We start from the raw sequence: 18,326 nt of genomic DNA on the forward strand, positions 1-18,326 counted from the left end.
CTTTTCCTTTATCTTTTATATTTGAGTTGACTTTTGTCCTTTTTAAGCTGTTCCTTAACATTTCCCATGTCTCTCACTATCTTTTCCCATTTTACTACATTCTTCCAAGTCCATTTTGAAAGGATTCTACCAATGGATGACTATGTGCAGTGAAATATTTCAAAATTACAATTTTAAATCACCATTTTTTCCTCATCTCCTTTAGCTCTGGTATGTCACGGCAGCTAAATAATTTAGTTATGTTCATATTTCCTGTACCTCTCATTCTTTACTGAACTAATGACCTCTTTGCATAATTTTTTTCTGCAATGAATCTCTTGGACAATGCCAATCAATGCCCTTTTGTAGGCAGGAAACAGAAAATTATACACAAAGCCCTAAATAAGGCCTTGCTGATTAGACATTCTACAATTGTTTGTTTTGATGTAAATGCAAATGTTATTGAGATAATGCTGATATTTATTTTTGTAAATATGAATGTGAAAAATTCACCTTGCATTAAAGTTGATTTTATTTGCCCCATATAATAAAATTGAAATTAAGTGATAAAATCCAAACATTGCCTGCCTAAAATGAATTTTCAATTTGCCCCTTTAAAACACACATTGATTGATCAAAACTTTCCATCTCTATAACAGGCTGGATGATTTTGAATCTTTTATTCTTCAAATAGGTCTCAACTACCATTGAGGATATTAGTTCAGTAATTTTTTTTTGTTAAAACATCATGAACATTACCTATTGTATTTTGGGGGATGCATTTTGGTCATATTAGGCAAGTATAATCCAGGTTCACTTCCAAATCTTAGGATCTTTTGTATAAAGGATGTGCCTCATTTGCTACTGTTAAATCTAACTTCCACTTATTCTGCTTGACCGGCTGAGTTCCTCGACCACATTGTGTTTGGATTCATTTAAAGGTAATGTCATTATTGTAATACATCACATTTCCATTCGCCATCATTTGCCTTCCACTTGACACTGATGTTTGATAAATTCCTCAGATATATTTAAAATAAAAATAATCTACATAAGCTGCAATTTGGTTTCTTATGTCTTCAGAATCAATTCAAAATGCTTTCTGAGAGCATAGATTCAATTGCTTTTTCCAAATTTTGGGAACAGCCCAACTGGAAAAGATTACCAAAACTGTCGGAGAGAAGCTGTGGACTTTTAAATGATGAGATTGATAAACTGATAATGGAAAATAAAGAAATGGCAGAGACATTGAACAAATACTTGGCATCTGCTTTCATGGCAGACATTAAAGCACCCCACTTGGGTGGGAGAAAGGGAGCAAAATTTTAAAATAATCAACATTATCTGCATGAAGGTACAGATAAATGAATGGACAAGAAACTGATAGGTGACCTGGATTTGTATCCTTGTCAGTATGAATAAATTCTTGGAGAGATTAGATATTCCAGGATTTTGCATATTCTGGGAAGTTCCCAGTGGTTTGGGAGTCTATTAATATAACATATCTATAAAAGACAGAGGGAGACAAAAAGCAGGAAATAATAGGCCAATTAGTCTCACATCTGTTATTTGGAAAATGCTGCAATCCATTACTAAGGAAGCAGGAGGAGGAGATTTAGAAAATCATAACACAATCAAGCAGAGTCAACCTGATTTTAAGAGAAGGGAAATTTTGTTTGACAACTTTATTAAAGAACCTTTAGGATATAATGTGTAGAGTGGATGAAGGGAATCAGCAGTTTGAGTGAATTTCCATTCCTAGAAGGTATTTGATAAAGTGCCACATATAAGGTATAATATTTGAGCAGGAAAGATGTTGTCAAGCTGGGGAAGGTGCAGAGAAGATTTACAGGGATGAGTCAAGGACTTGCGGGCCTGAGCTATAGGAAGACAATGAGTGGGCTAGAGCTTTATTCCTTGCAGCACAGGAGGAAAAATGGTGATGTCAGAGAGGCATGCAAAAACATGAGAGAAATAGACCAGGTGAATGCAGTGCATTGTTTGTCTAGAAGAGGGGAAATGGTAGCCAGAAGGCATTGGTTTAAGCTGAGGGAGAGATTTAATTAGAATGGAGTGGAATTTGTTTTTACACAGAGGGTGGCGAGTATATGAAACAGAGGAAGTGGTTGAGGCAAGCACTATTGAATGAAGTACAAATTCGATGGATACATGAATAGGTTTAGAGGCATATGGGCAAAACAGGGCAGATGGGATGTGTGTGGGTAGGTAATTTTTGGTCAGTGAGGGCATGTTGGGCTAAGGGGGCTGCTTCCATACCATAGGACTCTACAAGTTTGGAATGATGACAATCTTAATGAAATCTATACAATATGAGAAAGTATGTTAAGGTAGATGCAGAAAACATATTTTACCATGGGGAATCTAGAACTATTATGCATGGTTTTAAAATAAAGGGTTGCCATTTAAAATATAGGTGATAATGATTATATTTTTTTCTGTTGGCAGTTAGAACAGCACAGTACAGGCCCTTCAGCCCATAATGATGTGCTAGCCTATATAAACCTACTGAACAATCTAAACCTTACCTAATTTTATACCCATAACCCTCTATTTTTCTGGCATCCGTGCCTATTTGAGTTTTTTTTAATGTCCCCATTGTACCAGCCTTGCCCACAACCCTGGCAATGCATTCCAGACATCCACTACTCTGTGTAAAATAAAACAGCCATGTCATCATCCCTAAACTTTCCTCCCATCATCTTATACAGATGTCCACTGGTATTTGCTACTGTCACCTGGGAAAAAGGTGCTGGCTGTCCACCCTATCCATGCCTCTCTATTCATGCCAGTTCTCTGGCCAAGAGATCTGTGGAGGATAAATCATTTTTTTTTTAATTCAAGCCAGCAATAAACAAAAATTATAGAAGGGTCAAGGATTATGGGGAGAAAGCAAGAATATGGAGCTGAACCCAAGATCATATCATTCATGATCTTATTGAATGGTGGAGAATTAAAGTGGTGAATCACCTAATTGTGATCCAATTGCTTATTTTCATATTTCACAAATATACAATCAGTTCACTGGATTGTCTTTTAAATGTAATTCTTCATTGAAAGTTCTACTTGCAGATCTCAGTCTCTCCCAAATCCCAAGGCTGGTAGTTGACTATTTTTGGATTCTGCCGTCTGACCACATACAGTGCATAGAATCTCCCTGGAGTGCCATTCAATCAGCTATTCTGAAGAAAATGTTTTCCTTAACTTCTAGCCAGTTTCTGTTAACATGTTTTGAAAATAACTTACATGGCATAATTTGAGAACTTTACTGAGAAAAATAAATTAAACAATTATTATTTGGTAAGGGTCTGTGAAAGAGATAAACAGGGATATGGTTACACAAATGTTGATGCGATTAATTTGTGAATTGCAACAATATAACACTTTGGAAGTTCTTTGGCTTCAAAGCACTTTGGGATATCCTGTGGTTGTTTATGTGTAAGGAGCAAGAAAGAGCAATTTATTTCATTAAACTAGAAAGGAAGACAGGATCTGGTGAATTGAGCAATAGACATATTTATTCATCTGATGTTATTTAAATTTGATATGAAATTGAAGTAGGATTTCATTAATCATCTTACTGCTACCACTGTGGACTGCTGGGGGGAAAAAAAAGCAATTCCAGAGGCATTCAGTGGCAGGGATTCTATTGTACAAGAGCCATAAACCAATGGGATAAACAGAAGATGTCATTAGAAAACATCACTGGCAAGTGCTTCTGTTCCTACTCATACTTGATTTTTGTAAAAATAATTGTATTTTGAAAGCAACCAAAGCCCCTTCGATAAACACTCACCACTCAACACAGTGAGACCTGGCTTGTCTAGCCATTTGCTGCCTAGCAGAACCATAGGTGGTCTACTTGCCTGCTTACAGCTCAAAGAGACTGAACCCACTATGCCTGACTGTTCACCACCCAATGAATCTAGACCAGGTCTGCCCATCTATTTGCTTCCAGACCCGACTGAATCCTATCAGCTGCAACCATGTTACTCTATCCCTCAATGCTGGAGATGAGCTAGGAAATGGAGAAAATGTGCTGGCATCTCAGTTAAGCTAAAAACATTTACCCATGTTTCTATCCAGCACAACAATCGGGGACTCGGCCGATCTCACTTCTTCATCCCTCAATGCTCCCTCAAGACCAGGTACACCTTTTTCCAACTGATAAACCCAACAACAAACACCAACGCCAAATCATCACCCTACAAGCTCCCCTCTAGGCCATTAGCAAAGTTGTCTTCCAAAATCTCCATTCTTTAAAATTGGGTCCATCATCAGATCACAAGATTATCCCAACTAAAATTGCTTGCTCAAAGGCAGATCCTTATCAAGCAAGACTTTTATCCTTAATGACTTCTTCACCATTTCATGACTTCCTACTATTGACAGAAACCTGGTTAAACACTGATAAGATTGCTCCATTGCATGAGCTTTGCCCATAAAACTCTGACTTTCTTAGTACACCCAGACCCTCTGGATGGGCTGGGAGTTTAGCTGTTCTGTTCAAAAAACAATACAAACACTGTTTATTGAATTCTAGTTATTTCTCCTCCTTCAAAGTCCAACCAATTAAAGTGGGCACAGTTAACCCCTTTTTTAAATCATTCTGATATATCACCCACCAAAGATACATAAGGATTTTATCACTCACTTCGCAGACTTGCTTTCAAGCTCCATCCCCAACTTGGATCGAGTTCTGATTCTCGGTAATTTCAATATCCACGTTTGTTGTCCAACCAAGCCTATTGTAAGCAAATTCATGCACTTATTTGTGTCCTTTAACTTAGAACTGTTTCCAACAGGACCCCCTCATAAGCTAGGACATACTCTCAAACTTGTCCTGTTGTCCAATTTATCAATTAACAACACTATTTATTGATACCTGTGAGTCAGACCATACACAGTTACTTTCAACCTAGCCTTGCTTTGCTCCTCACACAAATCTAGTCTTCCTGTATGTTACTCCCACTACATTAACTCACAGATCGCAAATAATTTCTCAGAGGCCCTTATAGCAGCCCCAAGTACTACCACCATAGAGGTGCCCCCTCCCTACCTCAACAAGAAGGAACTTTTGTCCCTATTTAATATCACCTGTTCTTCTATCCTAAATGCTGTAGCCCCACTCAAAGAGAAAAAAAAACCTAAGCTCAAGACTGCACCCTGGCTCAATAATACCACCAAATCCAAGAGGATGGAGTATAGGATAGGAAATTTCCCTTAAAATTCTGAAAAACAACCTGCACATACACCAAGAAACAGTAAAGGCTGAAAGAACAAATTATTTTTTCAACCCAATTTCCAACAACTCCCAAAACCACAAGGTCTTGTTCAGTACCATCACCCACTCCCAATAACAACTCTGAAGCATCCCTTACCAAATGCGAAGAATTTTAAAAATTCATCGGAAACAAAGTCGAGAACACCAGGACGAACATTTCCCCCTCCACCCGCAATCTAATTGTACTACAGTTCTGTTCATCCAACCTGGACTGTTTCAGCCCAATCACCCTACCCACCCTTAGAAAGATCGTCTTCGCTATGAAGGCAACAACCTGCCCTCTCGACATTATCCCTACTCCCCTTCTGAGGAATGTTTTAGATACAGTTGGTCCTAGCAACCTCTCTATTATTAACAGTTCCCAGGCCACTGGAAAAAACTCAACCTAGACTTTCCCACACCCAAAAATTACAGACCTGTTTCTAAACTTCCATTCCTGTCAAAGGTCCTCGAAAAAGTTGTTCTTAGCCTTTTGTAGCCCTACCTATATCAAAGCAACATATCCAAAAAATTCTAGTCAGGTTATAAGGCTCACCATAGCACAGATTCAGCCTTACTAAGAGTATACAATTTCCTGCACCTTGCCACTGACTCAGGGAACTCCACCATTCTAATTCTCGTGGACCTTAGCCCAGCGTTCGATAATGTGGATCACACTATTTTAATAGATCGCCTCTGGCAAAGGGTTGGAGTCAATGGCACAGCCCTGAACTGGTTTAAATCTTATTTGAGTGATAGGACTTTCTCAGTCAACATCAGTACATTTTCATCCTCATCTGCTGCCCTTTCCTGTGCAGTCCATAGCGTCTATTCTGGGCCCCACTCTCTTCTCCTTATATGTGCTTCCCCTCAACCATATCATCCAAAAACACGGCATCTCCTTCCACTGCTACATTGATGACACTCAGCTCTATTCCCCACTGAAGCCCTATGATCAAGCAAAGATAACCAGCCTCAACCACTGTCTGGAGGACATAAAGGGTTGGATGGCTCAAAACTTCCTGCGCTAAACAAAGGCAAACCTGAGATCATCCTATTTGCCTCCCCCCCTCAACTCCACCAAAATTATCTCCAATACCCTTGATAACTTATCCACCCTCATTAAACCAAATACCTACCTAGCTTTTTCCAGCTCCTCACTATTGCCAAAATTAAATCATTTCTGTCACTGAAAGATCTCAAGAAAGTTATCCATGCCCTCATTTTTGTCCCGTTTAGACTACTCTAACTCACTATATTTGGGAATTAGTTAGTTTTCATTATCCTGTCTGCAACTTGTGCAGAATGCTGCAGCTAGGCTACTAACAGGAGCTAAGAAGAGGGACCATATCACCCCTATTCTGGCCTCCCTTCACTGACTGCCAGTATGACTCAGAATAGATTTTAAAGTTCTCCAGTTTGTTTACAAAGCCATTTATGGACTAGCCCCCTCCTACATCACTGATCTCCTAATGCCCTACTCCACTTCAAGACCCCTCAGATCGACCAATTTAGGGCGCTTGGTTGTTCCGCGCTCATATCTCAAACTTAGAGGATATTGCGCCTTTGCTATTGCAGCCCTCAAACTATGGAACAACATTCCTCCCTCCATCAAATGAGCCCCTTCCTTTAACTCTTTTAAATCCAGGCTGATGCATTTTTACTCACAAGCATTTTGAAATGATTGTTGATTGTTACCATGTGGAATGTACAATTCTAAACCTTGGGTACCCGTTTTAAACTGTGTTTTAAATAGCTGCTTGAGTTAAGATGTAATTTATTGTCTGTACAGCACTTTGGTCAACATGAGTTGTTTTAAATGCATCATATAAATAAACTAAACTAAACTAAACAAGGATAAAATAAACTCTTTCCAATGCTTTTTCCAATTCAATGATATGAACATTGAATTTTCCAGTTTTGGGTAACCGGTGTCCTCTCTCTTATTCTCATCTTTTTTTGTTATTTCTCTTGCACCGACTTTTTCTTAATCTCTTCTGTTTCCATCATCTTACACCCACATTTTATCAACAGAAATCCTTCCCCCCCCCCTCCACATCAGTTCCTTCTGGCCCCACCCATCCTTCGCCTCTCCACTACAGCTTCTATTATATCACCACTTCCTCTACTAATTAAATCAGTGAAATTCATTAAATAAGTGAAGCAAGAAGAATTAATGGTTATTTGATGTACAAGAGAGTGAAAACACAGCCACCATCACCAATATTTTCATCAAAATTCTCCAACCAATAGCTGTGGGTGAATTCTTCTCTGCCATGCTTCTTTAAACTTGCCCTCACCTCCCAAACCAAAGGAAATAAAAAAAGATGAAGTGAGAAGAATAATGACTAGCTAAACTCACTATCAGATTCAAGTACTGTATAACCATTTTGACTTACCTGTAAGAAATTAGTGATATCTTTCAGTACCTTTTTCTTAGGGAAATACTAGTGCCCATTTGTTTTAGGTAAGTGGAGAAAAGTTTGGGGATCACAGGTGTTTATTTTAGACAAAGCATCCTGGGTGCCTGAAATGCATTTCTGGTAGTGGGGGAGGCTGGCACAATAGGGACATTTAAGACTCTTAGCTAGGCACATGGATGAGGGAGAGAGATAGAGAGCTATGGGTATTAGATAATTAGATTGTTGTAGAGTAGGTTTATATAAATTGGCAAAATGTCATGAGCTGAAGGGTCTATATTGTATAATGTTCCATGTATACTATAATGAGAGGATGGTAGAGTTGAGGAACTGAGGAACCTTGTTGCACAAGGATCTCTGGAGTGACACCACAGAAGATAAGATGATGAAGTAGACAAAAGTGCCTTCATAAGAGTAGGGAGGCTCTAGTGTGATCTTATAAAACAGCTGGAGAACTGTGTGCAGTTCTAATTGCCACACGAGAGAGTAGTTGGAATCTGAAAAGCCCTGATTGAGAGGGTGATGGATGCAGGCACTTCCACATATTTCAGAAATATTAAGATAAACACTTGATTATCAATGCATAGAAGGCCACAGATCAAGCAATCCCTATAGAAAATTACTCGATCAACATTGAAGTTCTGTGCTGTTATATGTTCTATGGCTCAAGAAATTAAAATAAAAGAGAAAATTTCCAAACGACCAGCCAACATCTGTGATGACAGAAGCAGAATTACTGTTTTACTTTGCTGATAGAGGGCTGCACAGTGACGTTGCTAAGATCAGAAAGAAGATGGAAAAGATGTGTGTTCCAGTAAGAATGTACAAGAGGTGGTGTTGTCATAGGAAGGAACACCAATGTAGAAAATTCTATGGCAATAACTGGACAGCTAAAAGTGAAACCATGCAAGGCCAATCCGATTCAAATGATCAATGTTGAGTGTTGGAGCAAATGATGTAGTCAAAGGCTGCAGGAATATATGCAGGGTAGACGTTAGTATAGCCAGAGAGGAAATTTTCTACATTTGGTTCTGACTCCATTCATGCCATGGCAGGCCAGAAACCACATTGTAGGTGTTTAATCACAAAGTGAAAAGGAATATGAATACAGATATTTTAGGCAACAAGAAGATGAAGTCACTTGAAGTAGTTAAATGGCAAGCAATTGCAGCATGCTGCTATGCAGAATGATTTAGAGTGCTTGTGCATGAGTCACAGAAGGGTGATGTGCAGAGGCAGAAGGCCATCAAGAAGGCAAAAGGAACACTGGCTTTCATTGCTAGAAGGGTTGAATGTTGGAGCAAAGATGTTATGCTGCAACTGTATTGGTGAGGCTGCATCTGGCATTCTGCTTGTAGTTCTGGACACCTTACTTGAGAAAGGATGTACTGGCTTTGGAGGAGGCTTGCAAGGTTGATTCTAGAGATGAGGGGGTAAACCTATGAGGAGAGATTGAGTCATCTGGGACTATGCTCACTGGAATTTAGAACAATGAGAGGGGATCTTATAGAAATGTATTAAATTATGAAAGGTATAGATAAGCTAGAGGTAGATTCATTGTTTCCATAGGGGACATAGCCTCATGAGTCAGGGTAGTAGATTTAGGACAGAGATGAGGAGGAACTGCTTTTCCCAAAGGGTGGTGCATCTATGGAATTTGTTGCCCACTGAAGCAGTGAAGGTGACTTCAATAAATATACTTGACAAGATTGAATAGATTTGTACATAGTAGAGGAATTAAAGGATATGGAGAAAAGGCAGGTGAGTGGAAATAAGCCTATCATCAGATCCACCATGATCTCATTGAATAGTGGATGGCCTACTCTGCTCCTATTTCTTATGTTCTTAACTTGAAGAGTAGGTGATGTAATGACAGAGTGCAAGGCCAAAAGGATGGGAGCTCAAAAATGAAAAAAAAAATAGTATCTTGAAAGGAAAATAGAATATCACCAAGTTTGGTGAGCAGTTTTGTAGGAATAAGATTGAGAAAACAACAGATGTATTTAATGGAGAAGGCATGAAAAATATGACAGAAAATAGAGAAGGATGTGCATTCAAGGGTCAGCATGGAATAATTATGACAAAAGATTGAGGCAAAAACTGCAGAAATGACAGAGGTGTGATATTAATAACTTTTTTTTACACATTCCTAGAACGCATGCTGTGTAAAAAGCTCTGAAAGAGAATGAGGGTGCCATTCCCATTCCTAGATCCCTAGTCTTTTCCCAAGAACTGCAGGCAGTCCATGACCAAAGGTGGGGGGTGGGGGGGGGGGGGTAATGAATATGATGTAGCGATTACGCTCTTCCGGTAATATGCTACCTGAACTCGCGGACAGAAACTGAGATTTGCAGTTTTGGCCGTTCCTGTGTGAACGACTGCTGCCGTGATGTTGGGGGGAACTCTTCCGAACAGTAAAATCCCACGAAGACCATGTAAAGCACGTAAATGTTTTCCTTTCAGTGGGTTTCCCCAAATGAAAGTTCCAGATTGTAATGCTGAAAATGGCTTGGAAAATTGTCTATTTTCCATAGATATTTTTCCAAAACTAACAACTTAAAATAAATAATTGGTGACCAATAGTTAAACAAAGCATATGCTTTCCAAATTGTCCTATATTTACTCTCTCTTGCTTGCATTTATCCCGAACCACGTGCACCGTGAGCCGATTTGTTTTCCAGATGGTTTGTAAACTTGGTTGAGGTCATTCACAGCGCCCCTTATTGCCAACCATCATGCTTCACCTTTGGTAAAGATCCTTTCTCGAAGACACTGGAATCAGGCCATCGCTCTTGCTATTAGATTTTTTTAAACTCTCTTAACATTGAATGCTTCGTTATCGTGCATATGTATTTGTACTATCAACCGCAACATTAAACCGAAAGATGTATTTGGTGTGAAATTGAAAGTAACAGTAAAACAGTAGCAAATGCCCATGAAAGTTTCATTTTCAGATCATCCATGGAGCAAGGTAATGTCAACATAATGACTTCGGGTTTGTCTCCCACCATCTCGTTCACGTTTTTGCTAGCACTGGAAGGAAAGGCGCAGAGAGCGAGGGGTTCAATTTTCAAACATCGGTTATGAAAGGGATGATTTCAAAGAAATCACGGCCGAACCAATGCATTATCTACAAGCAGCCGACAAATAATAAGCGGACCTGCAGCGTGCCAGCATTTTAGAGCATCTTTTCATCTGTTATTGCTTCCTCGTATACCAAACCTGTTTTATACTGAATAATCACACCAAAACGGTTGGCTGGATTAAACGTATGGAGCCTTCAAACGACACCGTCGGCTTTCGTGGTGTAATCATTGGTGTTTATTCATTTCTTCGCCCACGGGTAGATATAGTTTTTAAAAGAATGAGAGAACAGTGTGTTGGGTCAAGGGAGAATGGATGCAAAGGGTAACACAAATCAATTATTGCATCCCGCGGTAGGCGATCACGAAATTCGCATTTTGTTGTGTTGAAGTTCATTTAAAACCAATGAGTTGGTCCTGGTTCGGTTTAAATAAACACGATTAGAAGCCGAAGTAGAATATCACACAATGGGACCACAATAACCTAAATATATATTTAGTGATAGGTTTATTATCCTAATTATGCTTCAGTTTATATTGCTTAAATTTGAGTTTCCTGATTTAAAACACGGCGTTTATTTATCGAGCGTATTTTTTTCTTGGCCAAAACCCCCACTTACTGATGTGAAGTTCGGGCGTGGGCCCTCTGTTTATTGACATGGCCCCAGCGTCACGGAGTCCCGCTAATTGAACCGTGTTATCTAAACCTACGATTTTCTACAACAATAAACAACCGTGGAACGATCGCTTGGTCATTTCGCCTTTGAGCTTGCCAACTGCGTCAATTGCAACGTTCCGGATAACGGAGGTGTACCTTGGTTGTCAATTCCGACGTTTCTTTTGGATTTGATACGTTCTTTATGCCATCTTCTCGTGTTCAGGACACCCAAAGACCCACTCGTGCTCATTCTTGTTGCCCAATGCAAGGATCTGCAACGTCAGTCCCGTCATGTCCCGAAAACGCGTTTGTTACGATTCGCAAAAGTTGCTCTTAAACAAATATGGAAGGTGAAGGAAACTGCAAAAGGCGACGCTTCTTCACGAATGTCACCGTTTCTGCAGAGTAATTATTAGGGCTAAATGCTTTGAGCGCTTCCTTGTAAGCAGTGGCACCACTAAGCATCATCAAGAATAAACGTGGAAGTTATGTCTCCACTTTCGAGGTCTGAAATCTAAACAATGAAGTACTTTTAGAAAAGTGTTCCGCACTCTTAAACCCTGCTTTCACCCCTAGCCCACCCTCCTCGTTTTTCGTAACAGATTATAATAATCTAAAATACTCATTATTTCAATGGCCAAATACTATATAATAAAGCGCAAAGAAAGGAGCGCAATGTTGTTTCGTAATGCTGACAATTCATGCTAAGTTCTCTATCTTATTCCCTGTCTCTCGCACCTCCAGGCATATATATAATTATTTAAACCACGGGTAACAGGTGTCTAACTCGTATCTCTGTCCAGACTGCTGCTACGTCCTTAGATTTCAATCACATTCACAACAAAGGAAGCCTGTACACCTCCGGGCATTTTTTTTTGGGGGGGGGGGGGTAAATTTAAATCTACAATGGCAGAGACACGAAAGACTGAAAATGTAGGAATTAGGAATTTAAAAACCAAACTGGTCGCCAATTTAAAGGGTCGTACAGCCTCTGTGGAGAGAAATAAATGGTCGATTTTCGACTCGAAATCTTGCATCAGGACACTTCCTCAAAAATGTGTATTTAAAAGAACATGTCCATGGTTTTTAAAAAAAAAAACTTAAAAACCGGGTGCAATTTAAAAAAAAGACATAAAAACCGGGTGCAATTTTTGGGTTGGGGATTAATCTTGTACTATGTGATTTGTGAGCTAACTGATGTAGGAGGGCTTCTTGTGGGAATAGGACCTAGAACATTACAACACAGTATAGGCCCTTCAGCCCTCGATGACGTGCCGATCTATACATTCCTACCAAAAAAAAGACTAAATCCTTTCTACCCCTTAACCCTCTATATATGTTTCATCCATGTGCCTGTTAAAGTCTCTTAATCACCTTTAATGTTTCAGCCCCCACTGCCACACCTCGCAAGGCATTCCACTCATCCACAACTCTGTGTAAAAAAAAACTTACCCCTGATGTCTTCTCTAAACTTTCCCTTCCTTCACTTTGTACAGATATCCTCTACTCCCACCCTGGGGAAAAGGCACTGGCTGTCTACCTTATCAATACCTCTGAGAATCTTGAAGATGTCTATTAAGTCACCTCATATCCTTTTTCGCCCAGCTCTGCTAACCTTATTTTCCAATCCAAGCAACATCCTGGTTAATCTCTTCTGCATCCTCTCCATAGCTTCCACATCCTTCCTATAATGATGCTTGATTTCACTGAATGTTGGAGCTACATCAAATCCTGAACCTCCAGTGATACTGATGTATATACAGAGTAAATCAATACTGAAGCAAATACAACTATAGAACATTAGAGCACTAGAACATTAGAAACAGGCCCCTTTGGGTCTGTGCTGAACCATTTTTTTGCATAGTCGCACTAAGATGAACCCAGTCCATAGGCCTCCACATGTCTCCCATCAATGTACCTGACAAAATTCTTCTTAAATGTTAATATTGAGCCCTGATTCACCATTTCAGCTGGCAGCTCATTCTACACTTCACTCTCTGTGTGAAGAAGTTCCTCCTCATGTTCCCACTAAGCTTTTTCCCTTTCACCCTTAACTCATGACCTCTGGTTTGTATTTCACCTACCCTCAGTGGAAAAAGCCTATCTATATTTACTCTGTCTATCCCCCTTATAATTTTAAATATGTCTATCAAATCTCTCCTCATTCTTCTATGCTCCAGGGAATAAAATCCTAGCCTCTTTACCCTTTTCCTGTAACTCAGTTCCTGAAGTCTGATTAACAGCCTAGTAAATCTTGTCTGCACTCTTTCTATCATATTGATATTTTTGCTGAAATTAGATGACCAAAACTACATTCAATACTCCAAATTTGGTCTCACCAAAGTTTTATATAACTTTACCATAAGATCCCAACTCCTATACTCAATATTTTGATTTATGAAGGCCAATATGCCCCAAAAGCTCTCTTTACAACCCTATCCACCTGAGACACCACTTTCAGGGAATTGGGTATGTGTATTCCAAGATCCCTCTGCTACCACACTCCTTAGTGCCCTGTATGTCCTTTCTTGGTTTGTCCTTCCAAAATGCAACACCTCACAGTTGTTTGCATCTGCAATTTTTCAGCCCATTTTTCCAGCTGGTCCAGATCCCTCTGGAGGCCTTGAAAACCTTCTTTGCTGTCCACAATGCCTCCAATCTTAGTGTAAACTGAAAACTTGCTGATCCAATTTACCACATTATCATCCAGATCATTGATATAGATGACAAACTACCCAGTACCTATCTCTGAGGCACACCATTAGTCACAGGCCTCCGGTCTGAGAAGCAATCATCCACCACTACTCTCTGGGTTCTACAGTTCAGTCATTGACTAATCTAATTCACTAGTTCACCATGAATAATACTGAGCGTCTGAACCTTCCTAACTAACCTCCCAAGTGGGACCTTGTCAAAGGCCTTCCTGAAGTCCGTATAGACAACATCCACAGCCTTTTCTTCGTCAACTTTCCCCTCCAAAGCAATCACTGGCATTCACACACACAGTCATGTGTCAATTTCCCCGGCAAGGTGCGTGCGGCCGCAAAGGCGCACTAAAACTCGGGAGTCATACCACTTGTCACGTTTTAACTGATTGATCATCTGGAAACATTCAGATCTTAATGATTAAAAAAAAAGATACTCTCGCCCTTCCTCTTCTTTTATTAAAACAACAGCGTGAAAGGCTTTCTAGTACGGAATACTACTACAACCTTGCACATATGCGTTCATACTACAAATATTGACTTTCACTTATAAAGTTTGACAACCACTTCTAGTTAGGACATTCTCAATAAATGTGTTTTACGAATTCAGGGGTGTACATTTCTTTAAAAAAATACATCCACGCACACATACAAGAGCCCGCAGGAGGGCTAGACACCCACAAGCTCACACGCGCGCCCCCCTCCTCTTGCATAACTCAAGCTAACGTTGAAGTTTTCCTTCCCTCGCCTATGCGCATACTGCATTTCCCCTCCTGAACACTCTCAAAAGCACAGATGTAAACATATATTCCTTCCTTTCGCACACACAATTCCCCATATGCCCACACAAGCACTGCCTCGCACATCAGCATCCATTCTTCTCACCTACGTCAACTCACGGATGAGTACGCACATAGACAAGCACACGCCTCACAAGCAGAAGTATCCTTTTCCTCTCTCCGTTCCCTCCCTCCTTCCCTGCTCTGAAACCTGCGTCCTCCGTGCGAATTTGTCCCTGCCTCTTAGTGGCGCTCTGGCTCTCCAGTTAGCAAAAAGTCTGAACGACTTCACCGATTTTACACTGTTGGAAGTTAACGGAACAAAATCTTATGGAAATATTTTCATAGGTCAGAAATGGGACAATTAAAATTGAAAATGGCAAAGGTTAATGTTCAACTCAAGATCGACCATCTCTGATCAATATCCCCACAATTGCAAACGCAACATTATTATGTCAATAATTTACAAAAGAAACAATGGTATAGAATGAATTACTAAAAATACATCACTTAAGTCGAAAATAAGCGTTCCGTTCCGGTCAGATAATATGAATCATCCTATTCCTCTAATCATGCATCAAAATAAAATACAAGGTTTATCAAAAGTTACAACATGTCAAAACTCATCCCTAATTTCAAAGCCTGACCATTTGGGCACTTGCTCGTTGGCCTTTTAATGAACAATTAGTAACAAACTGTATTGAATGAGACGTATTTCCAATTTAAAGATATTTGTGAATAATCTTTTATGTATTAGTACTTAAAGTTATTTATTATCTGAGCTCCCTAAACTCTGTCTTTAAAATAAACTGCAAGGATTCGTTAATTCGTGCAATTTACCATGTACAGTCAGTACAGAGACAGGAATGCGAACAATTCACATTCATACCTTTTTAGTTCCTGTCCCGGATATTTTGCCACATTACTTACCCGTACACAATTGAGAAATTTTTTTTACATGTTATCTTGGTTGAACTCACTGTGTCTGTGATGCTATTGAATGTTTATTCAGACTGAATTGGATTATGTTAAATCATTTCAGAAATGGAAAAATATCATAGCTTATACTATGTTCTTAGAGTTCAACTCACAAGAATAGCTGATGTGGAATTATGTTAGCGTGAGTGTTGTAGGGAGACATTAATTATTAATACTGACGTTATTACGCAAATGTAAATTAACAGGACGTAGATTTAAATATATTTGGGAGTAACATGCACAGATTTTAATTTAAATGTAACGTGGGTACTTTTATTGACAGAAATCTGAATGGTGGCATTTAAATCTTATTCAAAAGCTGATGAAACCAGACCATTCACGGGAACATAACAAATTGCTCCAGCAGCATTTTACAATAAACTCCAGTGAAAGCCTCTTATGCTCTGTGTTTTGAAACAATTCTAAAGTTAAAAGGGCTCTTGCATCCCATTAAAAGAGAAATATTATTGTGAAGGAAACGTGTGTTATTAGATAGTATTGAGAAACAACGTTTAAAAATGAACCAACAGTGGCATCAAAATAATGGAGAACACAAAAAATAGAGGTGGTTCAACATTGCCACATTCTTTGAAGTAAATGCTATCAGAATGTGTATTTACTGAGTTTTAAATTTAATTTAAAATGGTTCAGCATAATTTTCATGAAATTGATCAAGATCATGACAGATAGTTTCATGTATTCCAGCAAGTAAATTTTCAATTAGCATACAGCTAAATGTTCTAAAATTATTAACCTTCAAATAAACATGCATGAGATTGTAAAATTAGGATCACAGCATGGTGCTCAGTGAACATATCCTGAGTCGCAGTTAGTGATATGGCTCAATTCTCTTTATTTTTATATTTTAAGCAATTAAATATTATTAAAGATGATCTTGACACATCAAATGGCCCGAAACAAATGTAACAACTACTTAAAGCAACAGAAGCCAAGTTTAAATTACAACATATTTAACATAATAATCAAGAGTTTCAAATAGCTAGAGTAACTGAACTCTTCAGTTTATTGTAATAACTGAGGTAATGGCATTTGATGCATATATTGTTTTGTTTAATATTGAAACAAAAAAATATGCTTTAAAATATAAATTATTTCTAAACTTTAAGCCTTTAAAGGCCAAACCAATATCGATGTTGGTGTTTTAGGATTTTATTTGGATATTTTCTGTCTATTACCTATGCATTATTCTGTATTAGTTTTGTGTTTTAATAATTAGTTTTAATAATTAGCTATCTGTAGCTAGTGTGAATCTAATTCTCTGTTAGGTAGATGTGAATCCTAGTACTTTGTAATTGAAACATGAGTGGGAATGTTCTTTTCTACTGTAATATTAACGAATAACACAGTTTCCTCATTCTTTAGGCAAAAATATATATTTATATTTAGCATTTTAATTAAAAATGTCGATAATTTATCTTCTAAATGACTGTTTACAGAAACAAACCCCTGGAAACATTGATCCATTTTCTCATTCTGTATTTGGGTATATTAAGTCCCCTAGATGTTTGAATCTGTTTTTCCTGAAATCTTAGCAGCTTAAAACTTTCCATAACTCTGTTGATTCAATTTCATCCATGAATAAAACAATAAAATGAAGCAAATACAACAAATAAAATGGAGCAAATAATCTAAATGTCAACGCAATAAAAGATTTACTTTAAAACTAATTATAATGCTGGTACATTTTTATTACCTTTCAAAAGTGATTAGTATATAATAAAGTGGAGTAATTTGGAGTGGCAATCTTTCACCTCCAAGCCTTCAGCAGTCTTATTTAAATGTGAAAAGCATTATGAAGAACAACGAAGGAATTTAATTCTGCAATTGGGAAAATTTTGTGTAACACTCGATTTTAGTATAAATCTGGGATCAGATTAGTAAATTCGTTTTGGAATTTTATAAATGATCTAAACTACATGAACAAAAGCGAAAATGAGCAAAACGAGCACCCCCAGTTTAATACATATAGATATTGCGGTAATGAGTATACAAAATAAAACTACTGAGAGAATATTTGTATCACTGTAACTGCACGAATGTCACGGAGGACGTTTTAATATCGTGACAAAATTAAAATGAAATTAAACATCGAAATTTACAGTTCAGCTGTTGATTTCTTGGTTTGTTCGCAACTATTATTAACACGTACTTCTTTGGAAAGCAGGGCGAGATTACTCTTTAGTTTGCCAAGTACATTCACTCCCGTATCTTTGAAAATACGCATGTTTGAACGTTGCAATGTTTTTGTGCAGTTTTTAGACAATTTGCTCGTGACATTTGTGGATGTATGCATTGAAGTAGGTGGTTTCACACAAAAAAAGACATTTGACCATGATCCTAAAACGTAATTGACCATATTTCCTCAATGCTCTGTTGTTAAAAACTAATTACTTCAAATTGTGTTCATAGATACATAGAAAAA

This window comes from Narcine bancroftii, chromosome 5 (assembly GCF_036971445.1).
Source record: "Narcine bancroftii isolate sNarBan1 chromosome 5, sNarBan1.hap1, whole genome shotgun sequence".
Classification (NCBI taxonomy): Eukaryota; Metazoa; Chordata; class Chondrichthyes; order Torpediniformes; family Narcinidae; genus Narcine; species Narcine bancroftii.